This window comes from Vombatus ursinus, unplaced genomic scaffold, assembly GCF_900497805.2.
Source record: "Vombatus ursinus unplaced genomic scaffold, bare-nosed wombat genome assembly UNPS02014781.1, whole genome shotgun sequence".
Taxonomy (NCBI): domain Eukaryota; kingdom Metazoa; phylum Chordata; class Mammalia; order Diprotodontia; family Vombatidae; genus Vombatus; species Vombatus ursinus.
In genome coordinates, this window is record NW_020954559.1 from 41,673,032 (window position 1) to 41,696,562 (window position 23,531).

A 23,531-nucleotide genomic window follows, 5' to 3' on the forward strand; every position below is an offset into this window, starting at 1 on the left:
TAAGAAGGGAAGGCACTGGGCCCCTCAGAGAACCTAATTTTGAATCCTGGTTCTGCCCCTTATTACCACCTCATTAAACAAACCATTACACATCTTTGAGCTAAATGAGTAAAATGATGAGGTCAGACTAGATGACCCCCAAGGTCCCTTCCAGCTATAAATCTATGTTTCTGTGAAATCTAGCTTTGCACATCAGCTCTGATGCTTACTTACCTGTGTGAACTTGGGAGTCACTTCCCTGTATCTTGGTTTCCCATGTAAAATGACTGGGTTGGATTAAGTTTTCCAAGGTATCTTGCAGCTCTAATTCCTGGTGACCCTGTGTTTCTATCTAGCTGTTCCCAGAAGTGAGAACCAGTTTTGAGCAAAGACTTGATATTTCATTTCTAGAACCCCAAAACAGAGTAGCTCATATCCCATGATGAAGAGTCAGATTTGAACTCGGAGGGATAGAGGCATTTTCTTACTACCAAATGTCTCTCTTTAGTATCATATTAAAGGACCCAGGTACTAAAGACCAGGGAAATTTGAGAAGAAAATGCCAATTGAGCCCCCAAAATAAAACCCCATCAAAAGAGATGACATTTCATATTATAGATATTCCCTGGCCTACAATGCATTATGTTCATTTAATGCCCAAAGCCAAATTAGAAGCAGATACAGAAATTGAAGGAATGGTGGAGAGAGAGACAGAGATAGAGATAGAGAGAGACAGACACAGAGAAAGACTGAGAAAGACAGAGATACCAAGAGACCAAGAAAAACATGTAAAGAAGTAAAGATCTGGTCAGTCATAGAATGATGAAATCATCTGGATTTAAGCTAGACATAGGAATGTATTGCTGACATGAAAAGTGTGGAGGACAGGGGAATATAGCAAAATAAAAATGAAACTAGACCTCTTGTGATCCTTCTTTGATAAGTAATCTAAGAATCAGACAAATGATAGCAAATCTAAAATGTGAAAAAGGTAGTGAGTTTTAGGGAGTGGGAAGAAGTCAATTCAAATGATTAAGGTCAAGAATATTTAGTTTGGGTTTCTTGCTTGTCATTGTCTAAGAACGCCAAATCATAACAACTTGAGCACTTGAATATACAATTTACTAAGTCCAGCAGAAGGAGAAATTGTCATCAAGTGTGGAAAATCACAGCTTGTCACGATTCTCATGAGTGTTTACACTCCTTTCCAGTGATGAGGCAGTGAGAAATTTTGAGAACTTTGGCAACAATCTGCTTTACTTCCTAGAGCACACATCATCTTGCCCTTTACAGACCTCTGCCCTCGCCACTGGTTCCTGTAAGTTTGCATTGTAGAAAATACTCCTTGGGAACAGCCTATCTGGGGAAACCCACCAGTGATTCACTCTCATATTTCTTTAGCAATACTAGTCATCTCAACATAAAAGTAAAGAGGTAGGGGAGGGCAAGGTTTCAATATATAGACAAAAATCAAGTACCATTGTCATTTTCCCAATAGTCAAGATTCACAAAGCCTGAGAATGGAACTTAGCTTGTCCTTCCCGCCACCACAGTGTTATGCGCTGAGGCCCGTTTCACAAACAGCACAGCTAAGGCTCCCTGATGGCTTGAGGATAACCAAATTGCCCACAGGCCATCAGTGAGCCTTGTAGCAAAATGTTTTGCTGTCCTTCTGGTCAAGGGCAGATTGATGAAGGAAGAGACCATAGACAGATACCTTCCTGAAAGGGCCAATGGAACCTTGGTCACCTGACTCCCAGTCCCAGGTCCAGGTAAGTCCTGTGGTTAACAAAGAATGGAATTTATGCTAAGGAAAATGCACAAGCTCCTAACTTCAAAGAATCAACCAAATCTGAAATTCAAACAGTGCAGACATAAACATGATTGATTTTTGGAACCCAGCCCCACTGCTAAGTGGCTCATTTACCTCCCATTCTGTTTTCCTGCTGTTCTCTTCCTGACTTCAAGGAACATACCCTGCACACCACCTTTGCCCTTGGGTCCTTTTCTCTGCCAGTATCACAGAAGACATCTATCCCGTTCTCTATCTTGGCAGCTATTGCATGGTCTATCTGAGAGATTTCATCCCCTCCAATATCATAGTTAATTTGTGTGTCATAATCATACTTCATTAGGCTAATAGGTGTAGGGGAGACCAGACCCAATTCCCTATTTTAAGTAAGAGGTTCAGTGTTTAGATATCTCATCCTCTCCAGTTGGTTACCTTCAGTCCAGTTTACACCTCTCTCTACTGAGTCTTTCTTTAAAAGAATAGAGTAAGGGAAAATAGAACCTGAAACGAGTTGCCTTGAGAGGTGAGGGGTTCACCCTCCTTGGGAAGCTTTAACCATTCCTTTGTGAATTGGTTGGGCAAGATGTCTGCTCAATCCCTTCCAAAGCTCAGAGTAGATTCAAAGGAACCTTCAAGGGAAAGGCACAAGTCTCTGGAAAAATGGTAGGTTTTTTACCCTCGTGAGCCATCTTGATGAAAGGTCTGGTAAGAAAGAAGGCTGAAGCTAGCAAAGTAAAATAAGGTTTTGGGATGACTTGTGGGCTGTAGTCCAAGCAACCCGTCTTTTGTTAACAGAATACAGCAACAACAATAACAACTAAGAATTGACTTTTTTTCTTTCACCTCATCGATGTTGCTCTCTGGAGTCTCAAAACATTGTCAAGGATTGGTTAAGCCCGTGCAGGAAGACTGTGTGAAAATGCCTCTGACTCAGCTAGCTCTCAGGGTTGAAGTAGGGTCCCTTGCTCTTTCTGATGGCCCAGCTGAGAGTAGGTACCAGACCACCAAGGTCCCCAGAGTAAACAAACACACAGATTCCAGCTGTCAGCTGTGTACCTCTTGGGTTTTTGCAGTCACAATTGGAGGCATTTAACGTTTCTCGACAGTCACATGCCTGAGGATGCAAAATCTCCTTTTTGGCTTCAGAGAGGCACAGCTGCCTCAGTATTATCAGAGCCTGAGGCCACCACCATCTATTCCAGCAGCTACTGCCTGCCTGCCTGCTACCCCTCCTCTGATACCTCCTTATGTGGAGATTTGCATATGTAGCTAACCAGGAATGCTTTTGTTCTCCATTTCCTACAAATCAAATTACTCCGTAATAGGTAACAACGATAAAGATCCCTACAGAGGGTGTTGCATTTGTGGAGAGATACCACAGCCATGATAGACATCCTGCATTTCATCAACAATTCGCTTTACAAGCTAATAAATCCCTTCTCTGTCTTGCAGATTGTTATTTTTCCCAGTGAGTCAGTGATGAAATGAGCTGTAAGTGTAACAACAATAATAACAAAGCTACCACTAATACTAAGAAGAATCAAAGCAGTAGTCTTGAAATCCAAGTGGAGGTTCTAAGATTTCTTGCATATATATTTACATTTTGTACTATGAAAATGACAATATGCCACCAAATATGCAAAGCTTAAAAATCTTGTGTAGACGTATAGAAGATCATAGGATTATAGATTTAGAGCTAGAAGGGAACTTAGAGTTCATCAGTCCAAACCTCTCATTTTATAGATGTGGAAATTCAGGCCCAGAGAGTTGAAAATACTAGACTGAGCTCACACAGGCAGTTAAAGGACAGAGATGGGATTCAAATCCTGGTCTTCTGACTCTAAATCCTGCGCTCTTTATACTAGAGATGTAATCCTGCTCCACCCTCCCGCCAACAGCAACAACCAATTTAACTGTAAGATAAGATGACAGTACAATGTTAATAAATTTAAAAATTAGCATCATAGCCATAGGATCATAGATCTCAGAAGTCATCTAATCCAATGCCCTCTTCTTGAGAAACACAGAAAGCTTAAACACATAAGCATAAACATCAAATGGAAAATGACAGGTGACTATTTAAATAAATATGAGACCATTCATTGCCACATCTTCTTGTTAAACCTCCAGCAATCTCTTAGGTATCTCTCATTTGCTTTAAGAACAAGAGTGAGAAGACATCACAGACTTCCTGCTAAAAGGTTACAGATTCAAACCCCAGCCCCTTTCCTTAAGTAACTGTGTGATGCTGGGGTAAACTGCTTAAAATGTCCCTAGACCTCAGTTTCCTCATTTGTGAAATGAAGGAGTTGGTTCTTTTCTCAGAGGTCTTCAACGAATATTTGTTAGGCATGTGGGGATTCTTGTGATATTTGCTTTGGACTAGATTACCAATGAGATCCCTTCCAACTCTGAAATTCTGAGAGTCTCGTGATGATGACATTGGAGCCCCAGCTCTAGCAGATCCTGGCCTTGAGCATGGGTCCAGCCATACTTCTGTCAGCTAAAGATCAACCTAACCAAGTTCAGAGATATTTTTTAAGAGAAAGATGGTCATCAGGTGATGAATCCAGTTTGGGGAGGGGCATGGAGTAGTGTTTCTGAATATTTCTAGGTCTATTTGTAAACCTAGAATTAAAACTTGTCAATACATTTTAAGTTCGTTTTCAAACTGTACCTAGTCCAGTGCCTGGCATGTGGTAGGTTTAATAAATGCTTGCTTAATTGAATTCTGAGTCAATAGAATAACATGCACAAAAGAAAAACAGTTAAGAGTTTACAAGAATGAATGTCACTGGGGAGGGGTAAAGCATTTATATGGTGTCTACTCTGTGTCAGACACTGTACTAAACACTTTTTTTAAACAAATATTATTATCTCATTTGATCCTTATGCCAACCTTGGGAGATAGGTGCTATTCTTATTCCCATTTTTGAGGTGAAGAAACTGAGGCAAACAGGGTTATGTGACTTGCCTAGGGTCACACAGCTAGTTAGTGTCTGAGGCCAGATTTGAACTCAGGTCTTCCTGACTAGGTCCCAGTGCTTTCTTCACTGTACCACCATCTGCCTCACCAAGCCCTGGGTAGAGGCTTGGCATGCTATTCATTTCCACTTGATTAAGAGCTCAACTGGCGAAAATTGAAGAAGAGAGGAAAAGTCGGCATCAGAAGCAGCAGCATCCTCTTCCCAATTGGGAGGAAGCTGCATTTTGATGAGCAGAGAAGCATTCATCCAAGTGCAGACAGCGTGTTTCGCTAAATGTTTTAAAAAGCCTCTTTTACTGGGTGTGCCATCATGGAACTAATTTAGAGATCAATTTAGCACCCAATTTGGCATGCCAACATGTTGTTCTCAATTGCAGTAGGTATTTTATGGAGTTAGCAGAGAATCTCTCTAAACAGGGACTTGGCTTCTCTGGGCACACATTGCTATTAGATTCTGCAGACAACCCATAAAAAGAGATGGGTGGTCTCTGGGGACCATGAAAATGAATGGCTGTGTCTTGCTATTGGAAAGGTGCATAAATAAGTCATCAGAGAAGAATCAGAAGTTTGGATTCATTGATCCAAAGTTCATGATAGTGCTACTGACCTTGGACAAGATGGCCAGCCACGTTTATGGGGCTTTTAGGGGTTTGGGATGTAATGCAAATATTTCCTGGGATAACCTATTTTATGTACCTAGATAGGTAAGATTGGTACTGAGCTTCTGTATCCATGTATAATATTAACTTTGGTTTTTAATTCTTAAAAAAAAAATAGAAAGGCGTGGAGCTTTTATAAAGGCACCTTGGAGGGCTCTTAAAGTGTATTTTCTTAAGATTTAGTCCTTAATATTGTTTTGGGTTGCACTTGTAACAGCTACTGCTTATACTTCCTGACCATAATGAAAAAAAATAAATCAGAAAGTACACGTTGGGGATGTAGTTGTTTAGACACTCCATATTCTACAGAACTGAAGCATTTCTTAAAGAAGGATAGCCAATAGATTCTAGCAATAACAGCTTTTCTAAGAGTCGAATTTGTAATGAGAGCAAATCATCTCTGCACTGTTAGATTTGCAAGAATGTGGTTTTCTCCTGAAGGGATCCTTTGCATATTTAATAAAAATCACAGATAGTAAGTCAAATGCAAAAGAACTCCATCATAACACATCTCCTTGGCCCAAACCAATTCAATCAATAAGCATTTGTTAAGCCTGATATGTGCCAGGCACTGTGATGATGCTCGAGATACAATAACAAGACAGTCCTTTCCCCTTCAAAAGCTTACCTGCACATGAAGAAAGTAAACTAAAACTATACAGAGCTATAGAAATGTGAGCCATGTGCAGAATTTGAGAAGAGAAGGTACCAGGAGTCAAGGTAGGGGGAAAGATCAGGAAAGAATTCATATAAGAGAAGATATTTGAGCTGAGTCCTGAAGGAAACAGGAGATTCTAAGAAAGAGGGATGAGGTAGAAGTGCATTCCAGGCATAGTGGATAGCCAATCAGAAGCATGGAGGAACAAAATAGAGCATTGTGTCAGAGGAGGTTTGGGATGGACAACAGGGTGTAGGAAGGGGGGGAGGGGCTGAAGGGAATAAGCATTTATATAGCATCAACTATATGCTGTTGAACTTATGAAAATATAGTTGCTATGTATGTTCCAGGCAACCATACTAAGTGCTTTGCAAATATTATCTTTTTCCATTCTCACAACAACTCTTCAAAGTAGGTGCTGTTATTATCCTCATTTTACAGCTGAGGAAACCAAGGCAAACATATGTTAAGTGACTTGCCCAGGGTTACACAGCACTAGTGACTAAGACCTCATTTGAACTTGGGTTTTCCTGCCTCAAGGCTCAGGACTGTTACATATAACAAGTTTGGAGAGATAGGTTGGGGCCAGGTTGTGAATGACCTTAAATGGTAAATAGAAAAGCTAACATTTGATCCTAGAAGAAAAAGGGAGCTATGCAGTTTACTGAGTAAGGGAGTGATAGGACCACACCTATACTTTAGAAAAGCTATAAAAATGTAAAGGAAGCCTGGGTCAAATAACATTTTCAGAAACAGAAATAAAAGTCTGATTTTTGTTGTGGAGTCATTTTCAGTTATATCTAATTTTCCATGACCCCATTTGGGGTTTTCTTGGCAAAGATACTAGAGTGATTTGCCATTTCCTTATCATTTTACAGATGAGGAAATTGAGGCAAATAGGATTGTGATTTGCCCAAGTAAGTTTCTGAGGCTAGATTTGAATTCTGCTCCTCCTGACTGCAGGTCAGGCACTCTGTCCACTGTACCATCTAGTTGCCCCTAAAGTTTAATAGAAGAGGGACATAAAGAGGCAGGTGTAGCATCATAAATAGAGAGCCTGCCTTTAGGTCAGGAAGGCCTGGGTTCAAATCCTGCCTCTGACACAGAATGATTGTCTGTTGCTCTGGGCAAATAAATCACTTATGAGTTCTAGGCCAGTAATGTCAGACTCAAATAGAAACCGGAGGGCACATATTGACTTAGAAAACTGACGATTAGCATTATCTATGTCCTATTTTTATTTATTTTGTTAATGATTTCTCAATTGTATTTTCATCTGGTTTGGGCCACACTCACAAGTGTTGCAGGGAAGCTTTTTGAGCCCTCTACTGTCTAGGCAACACTCTCATGCTATAAATTGCAGAGAGGTGCTCTTCTGCATTGGTAGAAAGTGTTTCCTCACCTGGGACTTCTCAATATCATTGAAATCATAAATTCAATCCCTATCCCCCACAATGAAACTAACTTGTAATATATTTTTATTGCTAGTATTTTCCCGCTCTGATTAATGCTCTATCTATGGTCATTTGAAAGAGAGAAGTTCTCCCCAACACCAGTATTATTATATATTTTTCAGTTATTTTGCTCTCCTTTTGTACCTTTCTTCAAGGGATTACTGAGTAAGTACATCTTACATCTTTATTTGCTGGGGAAACTGAGGCAAAGGAAAGGTTTAGTGTCTTACCCAGGGTAACAATCACCTTTCTATAAAATAAGAAAAAAAATAGCAAATGACTGACCTGTAAAGGAAATTTGGGATCTTGGATCATTCGTCATCTCTGAAAACAAGGAGCGAGACCAAACTTTCTCCTCCATTAGTGCCAGTGGTCTTTCAGCTAGAGGTTTCCACATGAAAATCATTATCCAAACAGACCACACACATCTATCCAACTCTATTCATTTGATGTCAGTGTGTATAAAGCAGCATAGCAGGAGAAGGCTACACTGATGATTATCATAGTTGTTGCTTTTGAAGACAAATATTTATTTTTGCAAAGATTGCAAAACCAAGAACGGTAGAATATGAAATCTTCTGTGTGTTTACATAATAAACAGTGAGGAGGCATTGGCAGATTCTGCTTTCTCTCCTCCCCAAGGACTGACTATTTTCCTCCTGAAGACACCAATTAAATAGAAACATTGGCCTCTGGAGAGATGGGCATTACTAGGGATGGCAATCCTTCCTGCCAGTGTTTGTTCCCCATTGATATTTTCTTGTCAAGGACGTCAAGAGTGGGACAGTCCTGAATTTGGTGGAATGGTTTGTTAGAAGCCTCCTTTCATCTGGGGGCTTGGCACCATCTCAGCCCTCCCAAGGTGGTTCCCTCATTAGTCAACAACATTTATTGATCCATTGTGACCTGTACACTGAAGAAATTCAGGAAGGTGAGAAAACATAGCCCCTGCCCTCAAGGAGTTTATAGTCCAGCGGAGGAAGAACAAATCCTCATGAGGCAAACAAGATGATAGAAAGAACAAATGAAAATTAACATTGGCTATAAATGAAGTGCTGAGGGGACATGGGTTAAGGGAGAGATCAGAGCTGGGTGTGTCAAGATCACTTTCAGGAAGGAAGGGGATGAGGGAAAAGTACACAAATTAATACACAATTTGGTAAATTTTCTTACTAAGGGGCTAAGTTCTACAATACATATGAATTTGGTCTATCTGTACACTGGCTAGCATCCAGATTCATTAGCTTCAGCTGCAGCTGTGAGGAGCTGGAGTGGAGGGAGGAATTTTGCAGGGATGGAAGGGTAGGGAGGGAAAGAGGGTACTTCTCTAACTCCTCTTTTAATGTCATCTGCAAAGGTGATAATAACTAGAGTAGCAATGGCAAGACCATTTCTGGAGATTGGAAGAATCTGACTATTTCTGAATAACAAATCACTTTCATCCTCAGAAATATGCCTACACTACTGAGGCCAGTAATGAGATCCCAAATGGGACATGGCAGAGTTGGGCACGAACAAGAGGTACTGGAAAGGCATGGTAAGGTCAGGAGACTAGTTTCTGATTGTTCACTCTGGATACAGGGATGGACTAGCCTGCCTGTATTTGCTATGCCATGTTCTAGCATTCTGTGAAACCCTCTTTTCAGTTTGAGTCTGGCTTTGTGGAGGCTAGTACCATCTGGAGAGTGAGAGCCTCTGCCCTTGAGACGGTCATGGCTAAAGTCATCAATTCACAGATTAAGATTGGAAAGGTCTCTAGTGTTCATCTAGTCCAACCTCCCATCTAAATTGTGACTTCTATCTACAACATTCTCAATAACAGCTCCCTTCTATATAGAACTCCCTCTTACATAGAGTAGTTTTAAAAATCACCTTCTTTGTGATATCACTGACATGTATGCTGTATAAGTATTATTTGCCTTCTTACAAATGAAGAAACTTATATTCAGAAAGGTTACACCACTTGACCTCAGTTGTATAGCTATTAAAGTGGCAGAATTGGGAGAGATAGGCAGAGGCAGAGAAAGATAAAGAGAGACAGAGACAGAGAATGTTTCATAAATTGGCTCGTCATTCTGGAAATTCTGGAGAACTGGGGCAGTCTTCCAACTGGGAAGGAAAAATATCCTGGGGCAGTGGTCCTCTTAGAATGACTGTCGTTGAATGTGTAATTGGGAAGGGCCATGAGTTGGTTCCTTTGCTGTCTCCCTTCTTGTGCTTCCTGGGTTCTCTCTCTCTCTCTCTCTCTCTCACTCTCTCTCTCTCTCTCTCTCTCTCTCTCTCTCTCTCTCTCTCTCTCCCTCTCCCTCCCTCCGTATCTCCATGGTTACAGCCTCCCTCCTCAGCCCTAAGACAGGATGAGTGCACTGCCCCATTGTGGGATGGTGACTACAATGGGAATCAAGTGCAGTCAAGTCAGAGAATTAGACAGGGTGTTGTCCGTGGTATTTCCTGGCATTGGGGATCCTGGCTCTCAGGAAAATTTCCAGGGTAACACTGGCTTTATTATCCGCTTCAGTGGTAAGTGGACAATGCTGTTGAGTGAGCGATCATTTGAATTACAATTTTAGAATTAGGCAGCGTTCAGAATCCTCTCATTTAAAATTTGACTTTAAAGTTCTGAGTGGCTAACATTCCTCAATCAACATTCCAAAGAAATACAACCATCAAAAGATGGGAACTTGTTTGCAAAGTATCACAAAGTATGATCCTGGAATAAATATTAAATATATATACAGGCTAATCCCTAAGTCTGTAAGTTGGAGAGAAGGTGCCAACCTGCATTCAAAGGTGGAGTTTCCTCACTTGGAAGTATGCCAATGAAATCCCTATATCTGTACGTAGTATAGATTTTAAATTTTGATAGGGATAGGGGCTGGATCTTTGATTTCCCTTCTTTTGATATCTGAAATCCTTACATAAGGAAATTCCCTCTAATCATACAGGTTTCCACCTTCTACATAAATTATACTCTTATAGAGCTGCCTAGAGCACTGAGTTTAGTGGCTTACCCAGCATATCACAGCCAATAAATTCAAAAGCAGGATTTGAACCCTGGTCTCAATATTAAGAATAATGAGATATTTGACAGTGGATAGGGAACTAACCTCAAACCAGTATATGCCTAAACATGTACATATACATATACACATTATATATGTACACATATGTCTAGATTCCAGAATTATGATTTCAGCATCATAAGGAACTGTCAGTGAAGAAATTTCCTCTAACCAATGCAAATGCACATCTTAGAGTCTTTGAGAGTGCTGTACCGAGGATACTAAGAGATTAAGTGACTTGCCCCCTATCATATAGCCAGTATGTGTCAGCAGTGGGACTTAAACCCCATCTTCCTGACTTCCTGACACAAACCCTACCCATTAGGCTACATTACTACTCAGACATAGATAGAGGAGCCACAAATTCCTCCATTGATCTCCTCTAGTGCCTGATCATGGTAAGGAGGTGATCCTGGCTTTTTGAAGGCTGTGTGAGTATAACTCATGCTCCTAGAAGTCCTTGCAAGCAGAGAAAGAAAGAGTATGGACCTGGCCACAAATCATGTCTCTACTCCTAGGACATACCTAGAAATGGAAGTTTGGGGGGCAGCTAGGTGGATAGAACACAAGCCCTGGAGTCAGGAGGACCTGAGTTCAAATTACCCTGGGCAAGTCACTTAACCCCAATCGCCTCCCCCCCCAAAAAAAGATTAAAAAAGAAATGGAAGTTTTGGGGATAAGTCTTGAAAACAACATTTCACTACATTTCATGGCATCATAGATTTGAGCCAAGAGGGGCTTCAGAGGTAATACAGCCGTATCGATCTTCATCTTGAAGATAAAGACATTAAAGCCCAGAGAATTTTTCACTTGCCAGAATTTTTTGAGAACTTCAGAAAGAATTCAACTCCTATATTTCCTACTGGAACATTTCCACCTGGAAGTTCTGTCTCAAATTCAAACTGTAATTCAATTCAACAAACATGTTTATTAAGAGCCTACAGTATATAAGGTGAAAAGTAGTATGGAATAATGGATAGATGAACAACAATGGAGGATGGAAAACCTGGGTTCAAGTATTGCCTCTGACACACACGAGCTATATAACCCAGGCAACTATCCTTTAAGGGTGATGGTAATAGTCCTCTAGGACTAGAAGTTTCAGATGATTTGCCCATCTACCACTGTGAAAAGTTAATCCCTGCCCTCAAGAAGCTTACACTGTATTTGTAGAATCAATTTGTACATGTACAGTTATATCCAGAAGAAAGACAGTGTGTGTGTGTGTGTGTGTGTGTGTGTGTGTGTGTGTGTGTGTGTGTGTGTGGTGGGATGGGGAGCATTAGCAGCTGGCAAATCAGAATAGGCTTGGTCTAAGAGGGGGTGCTTGAGCTGGATCTTGAAGGAGATTAAGGATTCTAAGAGGCCACGGTGAGGAAGAAGTGTATTCCAAGAATGGGGATAGCCAGTGCAAAGGCACAGAGATGAGTGAGATATGAAAAATAAAAAAGTCATTTTGTAGGAAATGTGAAAGGAATAATGTATATGGCTGGAAAGGTGGTACAGTTATCCCTTCCACAACATGACTTCCCCATCTAAGTTTCACTATATCACGGGTTGGCATAAGTAATTAAATGGGAATTTGGGGGGAGTTTTGTAGAAGCTGCAGATGACATTTGAAGGCCAGTAGATGATACAGAAAAAGTTTAAAAACTCAGAAATGCATAAAATATATGTATAGTATTGTAGAATATCAATATATTTTATCTTTTAATAATTCAGACCTTCTCTGGTATAAAGGAAGGGCCAAAAAATTTTACATGAATTTTCCAGATCGAAAGTGTGCAGTGCCTAACCCTTCCCCAGCCCCAGCAATGTGGGAGGGATAACTGTATAGAGCTAAATTATGAAGAACTTTTAAATGCTAATCCTAGGAGCTTGTATTGGACCCTAGAGGTAATTGAGGACCACTAGCTTATTGACTAAAGAAGTGACGTGGTCAAACTTGCACTCTTTTTCCAGATGTTTGTTGCTGTCTTCACTCTCCCTCCTTCCCTCATAAATTCAGAGCCTGATGTAAAATCTTCTCTGCCCCAATCCCTGACCTTTAAGCACCCTGAACTTTCAATTCTTCAACTTCCTCAACTCTTATAAAGTCAGCCTCCAAATTACCTTTGCAACAAACAAGAAAGATCAGACCCTAGGCTGTTCACCCTCTACCCTTCGTGGACGAGTTTGCCCCAGGGGCCTGGATTCCTAATTAAGGCTATGATTTAAAGTGTTATATCACAATGGAGAAAATGCTTGGAGGCAAGATGTAGATCCAAATTCTACTCTCACTACTTGTGTGGCCTTGGGCAAGTCACTAGGTCTGGGTTGTATTGGGCAACCTCAAACTCTAAGTGGATGATCCTGCCTCTCTCTGCCTTTGCTGATCTCATTCCCCTCCACTTGGAACGCATTCCCAAATCCTACCCAAGGCCTTCAAAACTCATGTCTAATTTCACCTCCATAAAATCTTTCCCGATAAACCCTATCCCTCTTCTGAATTCTTTTAGCACTTAAGCTTTGTTATCATTAGTTGCTGAATGGTGATTTATCATGTACTGTCTTATGTGCCATGACCTTGACTTACTGATAATTGGTATAGATAAAATAAGAAATATAACCATAGCTCTGTAACTTTTTTTTAAGGTTTCCTATAGTTGGTGCCATCTTATTCATCATACTTACAGCATAAGTCTACAATGGGCCTGTAAAGGTGATATGCCCCTCATACTTTTTTTTTGAACCTATGAATAAAGTTATAGGGAGTCAAATAAAAGGTTGACCTGATGATTAGAATATTTGATGCCTATTTCAGATATATTCCTACTCTGCAACAGTAGAAGAAGTTTCCATACTGGCAGTTCCCTATTCCCTGCCTCAGTTTCTCTCTCATAAGAAAGCCCCAAGGATTCTTTTGTAGCTTTCTTGGGGGAGAAAAAGGAATAAGAGGCTGATGCAAACTATAGCTTCAGCAACGATACATCCCAGAAGTTCCCAGGTTTGAGAAAATCCAGTGGAAGAGAGCCTATTTTATCATCAGGCTTTGCAGAAGGAATGCCCTTTGTCAGATTGTGAGGCTCGATTTTTGGTTTGGAAAATATGGTTGCCATAGAGACACTCTCTTATCCTCGATTCTCTTCCCAGTGGCTTAAATTGCAGGAATTTTCTGGACTTGATTTAGCAAGGTTGCCCCACCCTGTCTGGGATCCATTTTAAGTTCATGTCCTTTCCTCTTCCAGGTCCACTTGCCTCAGTTTCTCACTGTGTAAAATGGGACTAGAACTGCCTTTCTCATAAGAAAGTGCTAAAGATTATTCAATCCTACAGCACAGCAACATGCTAATAGAATTCAAAAGTACTTGTGCTGCTGTTGTGTTCGAGGGAATAGTCATGAACTACCAGTTGTTTTTTCTTTCTGGGAAAAAAAAAACTGTTCCCATGGAACCTCCTGGAATATGTAGCTATTTAGTGGCTGTCAGTCAGAGAGAAGCATTGGCCCAGGTAACCTGGCTCTTTGTCGAGAAGTAAGAAGGCCTTAGGACCTATAATGTAATTATATCTCTGCTGAATCCATTCAGGATATCTTCTGAATAGAGGCTGCCAAATGCAGCCGTATCACATTTCCACCTTTAACAAATGCAAGCTAAGTGTTCTTGTTTCAATAAAATATTCATCGCCATTGGCATAGACAGAGGGGTTTTTGCCGGGTTTGAACAAGGTCCAGGGCCAGGGAGTGAAAGTTATTCCCCATTTTAAAGATGGTCAGGTGGCTTGTGTGAAATGAACGGGTGGCCTTGAGCCAGCTCCTTAGAGGTAAGCAGGCAGCTTCCTGATATTGAGGACAAGCTGATGGCTTCATGAGCTGCTGGGCCAAAAGACCAGGGCCCAAATGTGCATGGAACACTGCCCGGTAGCTAGAGTGCCTTCATTCATGTCCTATCCAGCATTAGGGCTGTCTTTCTCTGTCTCTGTCTCTCTCTCCATCTCCCTCTCTCTCCCTCTCTCTCTCCCTCCCTCTCTCCCTCCCTGCCTCTCTCTCTCTCTCTCTCTCTCTCTCTCTCTCTCTCTCTCTCTCTCTCTCTCTCTCTCTTTCTCTCTCTCTCTTCCCAAAAGGGCAATAGCTAATGAGTTAGGACTTGCTTGAAGCACCACTTGAGAAGACCTGGGCTCAAATCCAATCTCAGGTACTTGCTATCTGTTTGATTCTAAGGAAGTCAGCCAACCCTTCTGAGCCTCAATTTCTTCTGCTGTCAAATGGGAATGATCATAGTATTGACTTGCTGGTACTGTGAGAATCAGATGGGATCATGTACATAAACACTTCTTAAAATGCTATGTAAATGTAAGCAATGATTCCAGAGCCCTTTGCTCTGATTATTATAAAATTATAATCAAAGCAGTCAGTAGGGCCAATTGTACTGGGTGACCTTTAACTTTAAATTGAGTAGAACAGGAAAACTGCATCTGAGATGAAAAATATTCAGACATCCACTAGACTATTGGTCAACAGGTATTTATGAGTATATACAGTTTAATTCAATTTAGCACATATTTATTAAGGTTCTACTCTGGGCAAGGCATGTTGCTAGGTGCTGGGGATACAATGATAAAAAAAAAAAAAGAAGCAGTCTGTGCCCTCAAGAAGCTTACATTCTACTGGAGGATGTATAAATAGGTAAGTAAATACAAGGTAATTGGAGGAGGGAAAGATCATTAAAGACTTGGGGTGACCAGAGAGCAGGAAAGGCTCTGTATAGGCTGTGTCACCTTCAGGAAACTAGAGTCTCTGGAGTGTATCCAGGCACAGAGACACAGAGACAGGAGATAGATGCCAAGACTGGGAAACAGCTCTGCCTCTTTGACTAGAGCATAGAACACAAGATGGGAAGTAATATGAAATATCTAGAAAGATACATGGGGACTAGATTTTTTTTTTCCTTTTTAACCAAAACGGTGATTTCATCGGTATAGGGAACTGGAAAGGAAACTACAGCAGATCAACACTTGTTGTTGTGGTTTTTCAGTCATGTCTGACTCTTCATGACCCCATTTGGGGTTTTCTAGGCAAAGGTACTGGATTGGCTTGCCATTGCCTTCTCCAACTCGTTTTACAGATGAGGAAACTGAGGCAAACAGGGTTAAGTGACTTGCCCAGGTTCACACAGCTAGTAAGTGTCTGAGGTGAAATTTGAACTCAGGTCTCCCTGATTCTAGGCCTAGCATTCTATCCACTGCACCACCTAGCTGCCCTAATCTATACCTACTCTGAGAGTTGGTTAGGGCGTGAGAGGTTAGATGACTCTCCCAGGGACATACAGCCAGTTTGTTTCTGAGGCTAAACAAGAACCTCATGCTTCCTGACATAGAGGCCAATTTCTTTTCTTTTTCTTTTTTTTTTTTTTTTTTGCATTTTGGTGAGGTAATCAGGGTTAAGTGACTTGCTCAGGGTCACACAACTAGTACATTTCAAGTATCTGAGGCCGGATTTGAACTCAGGTCCTCCTGCCTACAAGGCCAGAACTCTATCCACTGCGCCACCTAGCTGCCCCGAGTCCAATTTTTTTATACATCATACCATGTTGCCTCTCAGAGTGAGGTGGATTATGGAGGTTTTTAATACTAGAATGAATCATTTGTATTTTATCTTGGAAAAAATAAGAAGCCGCTGAAAATTTTTGTTACTCCACTAAAATTCAACTAGTCACCATTTTAAAAATTGTATGGAAAGACAGAAATTTAATTTATATATTGTAGAAACTGCATAGCTTGCTTAGTGGTCAGACCTAGGTCTTTGGAATATTATTTTAGCAGTTAAGTGGAGGACAGATTGAAGGAGAGAGAAACTGGAAACTAAGAGTCTAGTTAGGAAGTGGCTATTATTCAGATGGGGGGGTGATGAGTATCCGAGTTACAGTGATGGCCAAATACATGAGACAAAGAGACGAAACTGAAACCATAAGATTCAGCTTCTGTGTGCCCAGTACCATCCTAGTTAAAATCATAATTGGTCAGTGCACTGATCAGAGTTCTGAATTCTTTCAAAGTTTTTTTCCCCTTTCCATTATTTTCTGACTGTAGTCTCTCATCTTCCCAGTGCCAAGCACACTGTTTCTAAAGGAATCACTCTATCCAATGGCTTATCCAAAAAAAAAAAGGTACACATTATTCATCTAAATACTTTTTCAACATTTCAATGGATCTATGAGTTCATTTGTGGGGATCTTCCCTCCAGTGGTACAGACTGCAATTCATCTGTGTCTGTCCATCCTTTGTGGCTCTTCTCCAGATCTTTCCATAAACCCTAGCCGGATGCTTTCCCCTGCGGCCCATGCATCCAATTTTGAGTCCTAAGGCAAGAAATCTCCTCCCTTGACATGACCAGCCCACAGCCCACAGTCTCTCTCAAGAAGGGCCTCCAACCTACCCCTTTTCAACAGATGGTGTTTGTTTGTCACATGAAAGAAATGCCCAGTTAGAGGTTGGAAGGCATGGAAGTGAAGGAATGGTGATCCTGGAAAGAAGAGAGACTGGAGCATAGGGGGCTGTACTCAGATCTCCACTGCTTAGACCATGGGTGGGCTCATTGCAGAGTCAGGAAGCTAGTTATTAAACTGGGGCAACAAAAGAAGCTTGGACAGAAATGGAGCCAAAGTGACTGTCATTTAGAGAGGACCGCTACCTCAGAGGGCCTCTCTGTTGAAACTCTTTCTTGTCCCATCCTAGGAGACCCACCTCACCTATGCAGATAGACTAGAATAATACTCCCTTCCTCAAGCTGGAGAATACAACACTTTAATACAGCAAATGTTTATTTTGTGCTTTTCTTTTTTTAGGTGTTAGGGAAGGTAAGAATGTCTGGCCTCTGGTACCTAAATGTCTTAGAACAGTCTAAGGACCACAAGAGTTATGTTGGCTCTTGCACTATAGCCTGTTTATGTTTTAACAAGTTTATATATCTATTATGGTACTTCAAGGAACTTAGCATGGTGTAGTATATACAGCACTGGACTTGGCATCAGAATTCAAATCCTGCCTCAGATACTTACTAGCTGTGAGACTTGCGTGTCACAAATTAATCAATCAATAAGTATTTATTAAGCATCTACTACGGGCCAGGAAGGATGAATACTAGGGATAAAAATATCATGAATGATATTTGCTCACAAGTCACTTAAGTTTGCTATGCCTCAGTTTCCTCATCCGTAAAATTGGAAGGAGTGAACTCATTGGCCTCTAAAGTCCCTTCCGGTTCTAAATTAGTGACCCTATAATCTAGAGGAAGACATCCGTACAGTGGGTGAGTCATCTTTGGCCTATTCAATTTTTATAAATTTGGAAATTTATAGAATTTATGGAAAGATCTGGACAAGGCCCACACAGGATAGACAGACACAGATGAGTTTCAGTCTGTACCACTGGAGGGAATATCCACACAAATGAACTCATTGATCCATTGAAATGTTGAAAAAGTATTTAGATGAATATTGTGTACCTTTTTTTTTTTTGGATAAGCCATTTAGATAGTGATTCCTTCAGAGACAGGGTGCTTGATGTTACTGAAAAGAATGGTTTTTAAATGGACTGTCCCATATCTCTTGCTAGCTGTGACCATGGGCAAAGTCATTTAATCTCTTTGAGCCATCGGCAGTTCTCTAAGACTTAATTATTGAGGAAGGGAGAGAGGAGGAAACAAGCATTTATTAAGTGGGAAGTATCTCTTGAGGCATAATCCATAGGGATAGGACAGCTAGGTGGCACAGTGGTTAGAGTATTGGGCCTGGAGAGAAAAAGATTTGCGTTTAAATCCAGTCTCAGACACTTAATAGTTGTGTGACCTAGGCAAGTAACTTAACTTCTATTTGCCTCAGTTTCCTCTACTGTAAGATGGGGATGATAATAGCACCTACCTCTCAGGATTGTTGTGAGGATCAAAATAAGATAATAATCGTAAAGTGCTTAGCATAGTGCCTGGCACATAGTAAGTATCATATAAATATTAATTATTATTAGGTATCATTATTATGTGCCAGGCACTATGTAAAGTGCTTTATGCATAATATCTCTATTGAGCCTTTCAACAACCCTAGAAGGTAGGTGCTGTTATTACCCCATTTTACAGTTGAGGAAATTGAAGCAAATAGAGGTCAAATGACTTGCTTTGCATCACACAGCTAATAAGTGTTAGAGGCTGAATTGAGGTCTTCCTGATTTCACTATGCCGCCTAGCTGCCCCTATCTCTACGGAATAAGCCTCTAGAGAGACGGTTCCCACACTGTTGAAATCATAGATCTTTGATGTAATATCATAAATATTTTTATACATAATATAATATTAAGTTACAATAATAACCATCCTTCCAAATTTCACCAAGAGCGCCTGGCCCAGTTGAAGTCTGCTCAGTTCTAGAGCTTTGTGTTTTGTGTTGGAGTTGTTCATTCATATTAGAGCAAACAGAGTCTGCTTTGTGGGTGAGTAAAGACACACCCAACTGTGGGTTATTGCTCACAGAACCAGCTCCTTTAAATCTTGCGGATGGTCTAATTGTCTACATAGTATTATACCGGTGGAGTCTTGCTAGGCTCAATCCTTAATCTGTTGCTGGTCTAGATTTATGGGTGTTTTTTTTCCACCCTCCTTATAATTGCAGAGTCCCAGTTCTCCCTGGTGATGTATAGCTTTATAATTCTATCAAAGAACCTTGGCACTGTCAGCCAGTTCAGCCTGTGAGCTGAGCTGAATCTCATTTCCTATTCCACCAAACATCTCCAAAGCTACCACAACTCAGCTTACAAAGTAGACGCTTGAGCCCCTCGTTTTAAATGGAATTTCTCTTCCTTATGCGCCCCTGGTGAACATGCATGCAGTTTAATAGGGTCTTCTTGGAAGCCGTTCAAATTGTATCTGTTCAGGTTTACATAATCTGCTTCCCTCTGCCCCATTTGTGGATTATTTCTCCGCTTGGGTTCGTTTAACCAGATCTGCAGCTGTGCTGACAAATTCATTGGTGCTTTCCTGCTTCCAGAACTGATTTTCATGATTCTTCTTTTTACAGTTTTTCTAATATACTGTTTCCATATTGCAATGGCCTGGAGTCAGGCAGGATCTTTTTTGATCCCTGTTTCTCCCAAATGCTTCTCCTCTAACCAACCTCCACTGACCCTTAGGTCTGACCAAAGCTAGTTATTTGGTTTTAATTGTACAAATTAATATTTTAATCACTATGAAATGTGCCCCTTCTTATGGCTTTCAACCTCCATGTTTATTAACATCACATTTGTATTCCATAAACATTAAGATCTCTTGGAGCTCTGCTCTTTAGAAATTCAATTTGGAGTTGAATCTTTAAAAAAAAAATCTTATAAGGGCTACTAGACTCACAACTACTGCCAAGTCCATTATTTCTGTGATTTTTAATTAGCTCTTCTATGTATAATTAGATTTAATGGGAAATGTAGCCACCTAATAACATTGTGATTACTGAGTACCACAGAAATGCAAGTGGGTGCTGTAGGCCCTTTGCTTCATGTGCCTTCGAACCAGGACAGTTTATGCCCTCTGCTTGCTGCTTGTGTGCTGCTTCACCTCTCATACCGCTGATGTGCCCTCAGACCCCAGCTGCTTCAAGTCTCAAAGGCTGGTTTCTTGGAGACATTTGGAGCTGTTCTTGAATAGAGGCAGCTAGATGGCATAGTACATAGGACCCTTGACCTGGAGTCAGGAATATATGATTTCAGATCCAGCCTCAGACCTACCTGCGTGACCCTAGGCAAGTCACTTCACCTCTGACTTCCTCATTTGCCTCAGCTATAAAATGGGAATAATAATAGCACCTACTCCCAGGGTTGTTGTGAGGATAAAATGAGATAATAATTGTAAAGTACTTTAGCAAACCTTAAAGTGCCCATATAAATGTTACCTATTATAATTAATATTTAAAGGCATCATGTGGTATTTGGTATTTTAGAGGGCCATGATTTGTTTGTTTGTTTGATTTTTTGATGAGGCAATTGGGGTTAAGTGACTTGCCCAGGGTCACACAGCTAGTAAGTGTCAAGTGTCTGGTCTGAGAGCGGATTTGAACTCAGGTCCTCCTCCAGGGCCCATGCTCTATCCACTGCGCCACCTAGTTGCCCCCTTTTAAAAAATTTGGGGGGGGGGAGGGCAAGGCAATTGGGATTAAGTGACTTGCCCAGGGTCACACAACTAGTCATGATTTGGAATAGTAGATGCACTTGGAGTCGGAGGGCCTGAGGTTCTGGTCAGGCTCTGCCCTTTGTTATCTGTGAGACCTTGAGGAAATCATTTCTTCTCCCTAGATGTCTCTAAAATGGATGGGTGCGTAGACCTCGTGATCCCCCTTGAGTCCTTCCCCAGATCCTCTGATACTATGATAGACGCCAGTCTGTGTACTCCAAACACTGAATAGCTCACCTTTGAAATGTATTAAACTGGGCTTTCAATACAGGAGCACCATCAGCAGCACTCATGTTTATGCATCCCAGCACTTTCCTCATGTTAGACAGTCAAATCAATGCTCTCAGCCATTAGCCTTGATACCATCATGTTCCTTCCTTTGCAGATCTATTTCTTTCTGTGGTTTCCATTTAAAGAGGCTCATACTCCACTATGTTGGGAAAATGATAGTACAAGAGGAATTGACACTTTCTGACATTGCCTCCTGAATGATTATTTTAGCTTTCCTTTCCCTCTCCACTGCAAGCTACCCTTTCTCATCTGTGAAGTAATCTGCCAAAGAGGAAAGAAAGTTATATCCCTGCCCAAGTCTGGGCTATCAGTTTATATTCTCCCCTACCCCCACCCCACCCCATCCATCCTCTCCTTTACTACACTGAGGAGAATTTCTCTAGTCCTTCCTCTGCCTAGGATATTTCTGAGTTCTCTTTTGTTTCCGATTCACACACCGCCCCCTTCCCTGCCCCCAGACTCCCATCCAAACCCTGGATCCCTGCTACTCAACTCTCACTCTCCCAGATTCCTCAGTTGTGGATATCCAGGGCACTTTGCTGACTGCTGCTGAGGCTGTAGGGCTGTGCCTACCTGCATCCCTCTGCTCCTGCACCCTTGCCACCTACTCTGCCAAATTTGTTCCTCCTGTGAGCTCCACTGGCCTGATGCAGGATGCCACTGGGGCTGGGGAGTAAAGTGAGTCTGAGTGGGCAGCCACTGCCTCCATCCACTGGGACAAATAAACCCAAGCATTTACCCAAATCCCCCCTAAGCTCATCTCACACTATGATAGGATCATAGATTTAAAACTGGAAGAGGCCTGGCAAGTCATCACATTCATCTCTCTCATTTTATAGATGAAGAAACTGAATCTGAGAGATTAAATCATTTGCCCAGGATTACACAATTAATAATTATCTGAGACAACATTTGAACTCAGGTCCTTTGGATTCCAAGCCAGCATACTACCCCCTGTGTGATGTAACAACCTATGTCTTTTAGTTAAGACTCCTTAACCATTTTTAGTCATGGACTCCTTTGGTGAAGTTGGTGAAGACTATGGATCCCTTCTCAAAATAATGTTTCATTTTGTTTTGTTTTAATTAATAATTGAAGGAAATTATAATTTTCCAGTAGAGGTTAGTGAAAATAAAAATGTATTTTTTCCCATCTAAGTTCACAGACTCCCTAAAATCTCTTCACACTTAGACCTTTAATTAAAAAAGGGAAAATATCTTTGATCTCTGTGTATTTAAGTGAATCCCACAAATGGATGTTGTCGGTGGGGCCTTGGCTAGAGAGGATAGACACAGTTGTGCCAAAATTCTCTGTCAGCCTTTCCAACCTTATGAAGACCCAAAGTGCTATGCATATAGTAGATGTTCAATAAATAATTGTTAAATGAGTGAATGAATGAGTGAAAAGACCCATAGCATTCCAGTAGTAAGGCCTTTAACCTTTCATGAATACAATAAGAATGGGAAATTCTTTTTGCACCTGAGCCAATAGGCAGGAAAGTCACCCTCAGTTGGGGGTTAGGCACAGGGTAAAGAAGGGTGTGGGCCCTGGGTGGGGTGAGAAGGAAAGGAGAAAGGAGCTCATCCCTGAAGATAACCCAGTAGTTTCCAATTCAGTCCAATCCAACAAGCATTTATTAAGTGCCTAGTGTATAACAGGCACTGGAAATACTAAGACAAAATTTTAAATAGCTGTGCTGTCCTGAAGAAGCTTACAGTCTACTAGGGAGATAAAACATGTAAACAGGTAAGTATATAGGAGTGTATTTGAAAAGGGAGAGAGCACTAATAATGAGAGGAATCAGGAAAGGCTTCTTTGAGGAGGTGGCATATTGACCAAACCTTGAGGGAAGCCCAGAATTCTAAGAGATAAAAGAGAGGTATGTTCATGAATTGCAGTTCCTAGAGCCCATGCAATGAGACTGGGACTGGAGCTCAAATGGAAAGTTCAGAGAATAGTAAGTAGGCCAGTTTGGCTGGAACATGTAATTAACAACGGGCAATAATGGTAAATAAGACCAAAAAGTTAGGCTGGAGCCAGATTGCAGATGTCCTTCAATGCCAAACTGGGTAGGTTGTATTTTCTCCTAGAGGAGATAGAAAGTCGCTGAAGGTTAGGTGCAGTGGATAGCACAGAGGGCTTAGAATCGGGAAGATTCCTCTTCCTGAGTTCAAATCTGGCCTTAGACATTTACTAGCTGTGTGATCCTTGGCAAGTCATTTAAACCTATTTACCTCAGTTTCCTCATCTGTAAAATGAGCTGGAAAAGAAAATGGCAAACCACTCCAGGATCTTTGCCTAGAAAACCCCCAATGAGGTCACAGTGAGTTGGACACAACTAATCATTACAAATGAAGGTTATAGAGAAGAGGAGTGAGATAGTCCAACTTCTGCTTTAGGGAAAATTATCTTGGTCATTTTATGTAGGGTGGCTTAGAAAGGAGACACTGAAAGTCTGGAGTCCAGT

The 23,531-nt window shown here is 41.1% G+C and overlaps 1 protein-coding gene across 3 annotated transcripts in view; it reads left to right on the top strand.

The window, feature by feature from the left end:
• Nucleotides 1-23,531, top strand: part of LOC114046259 (tumor necrosis factor receptor superfamily member EDAR) — a 118,710-nt gene that overhangs the window by 1,175 nt on the left and 94,004 nt on the right. The window lies entirely within an intron of this gene.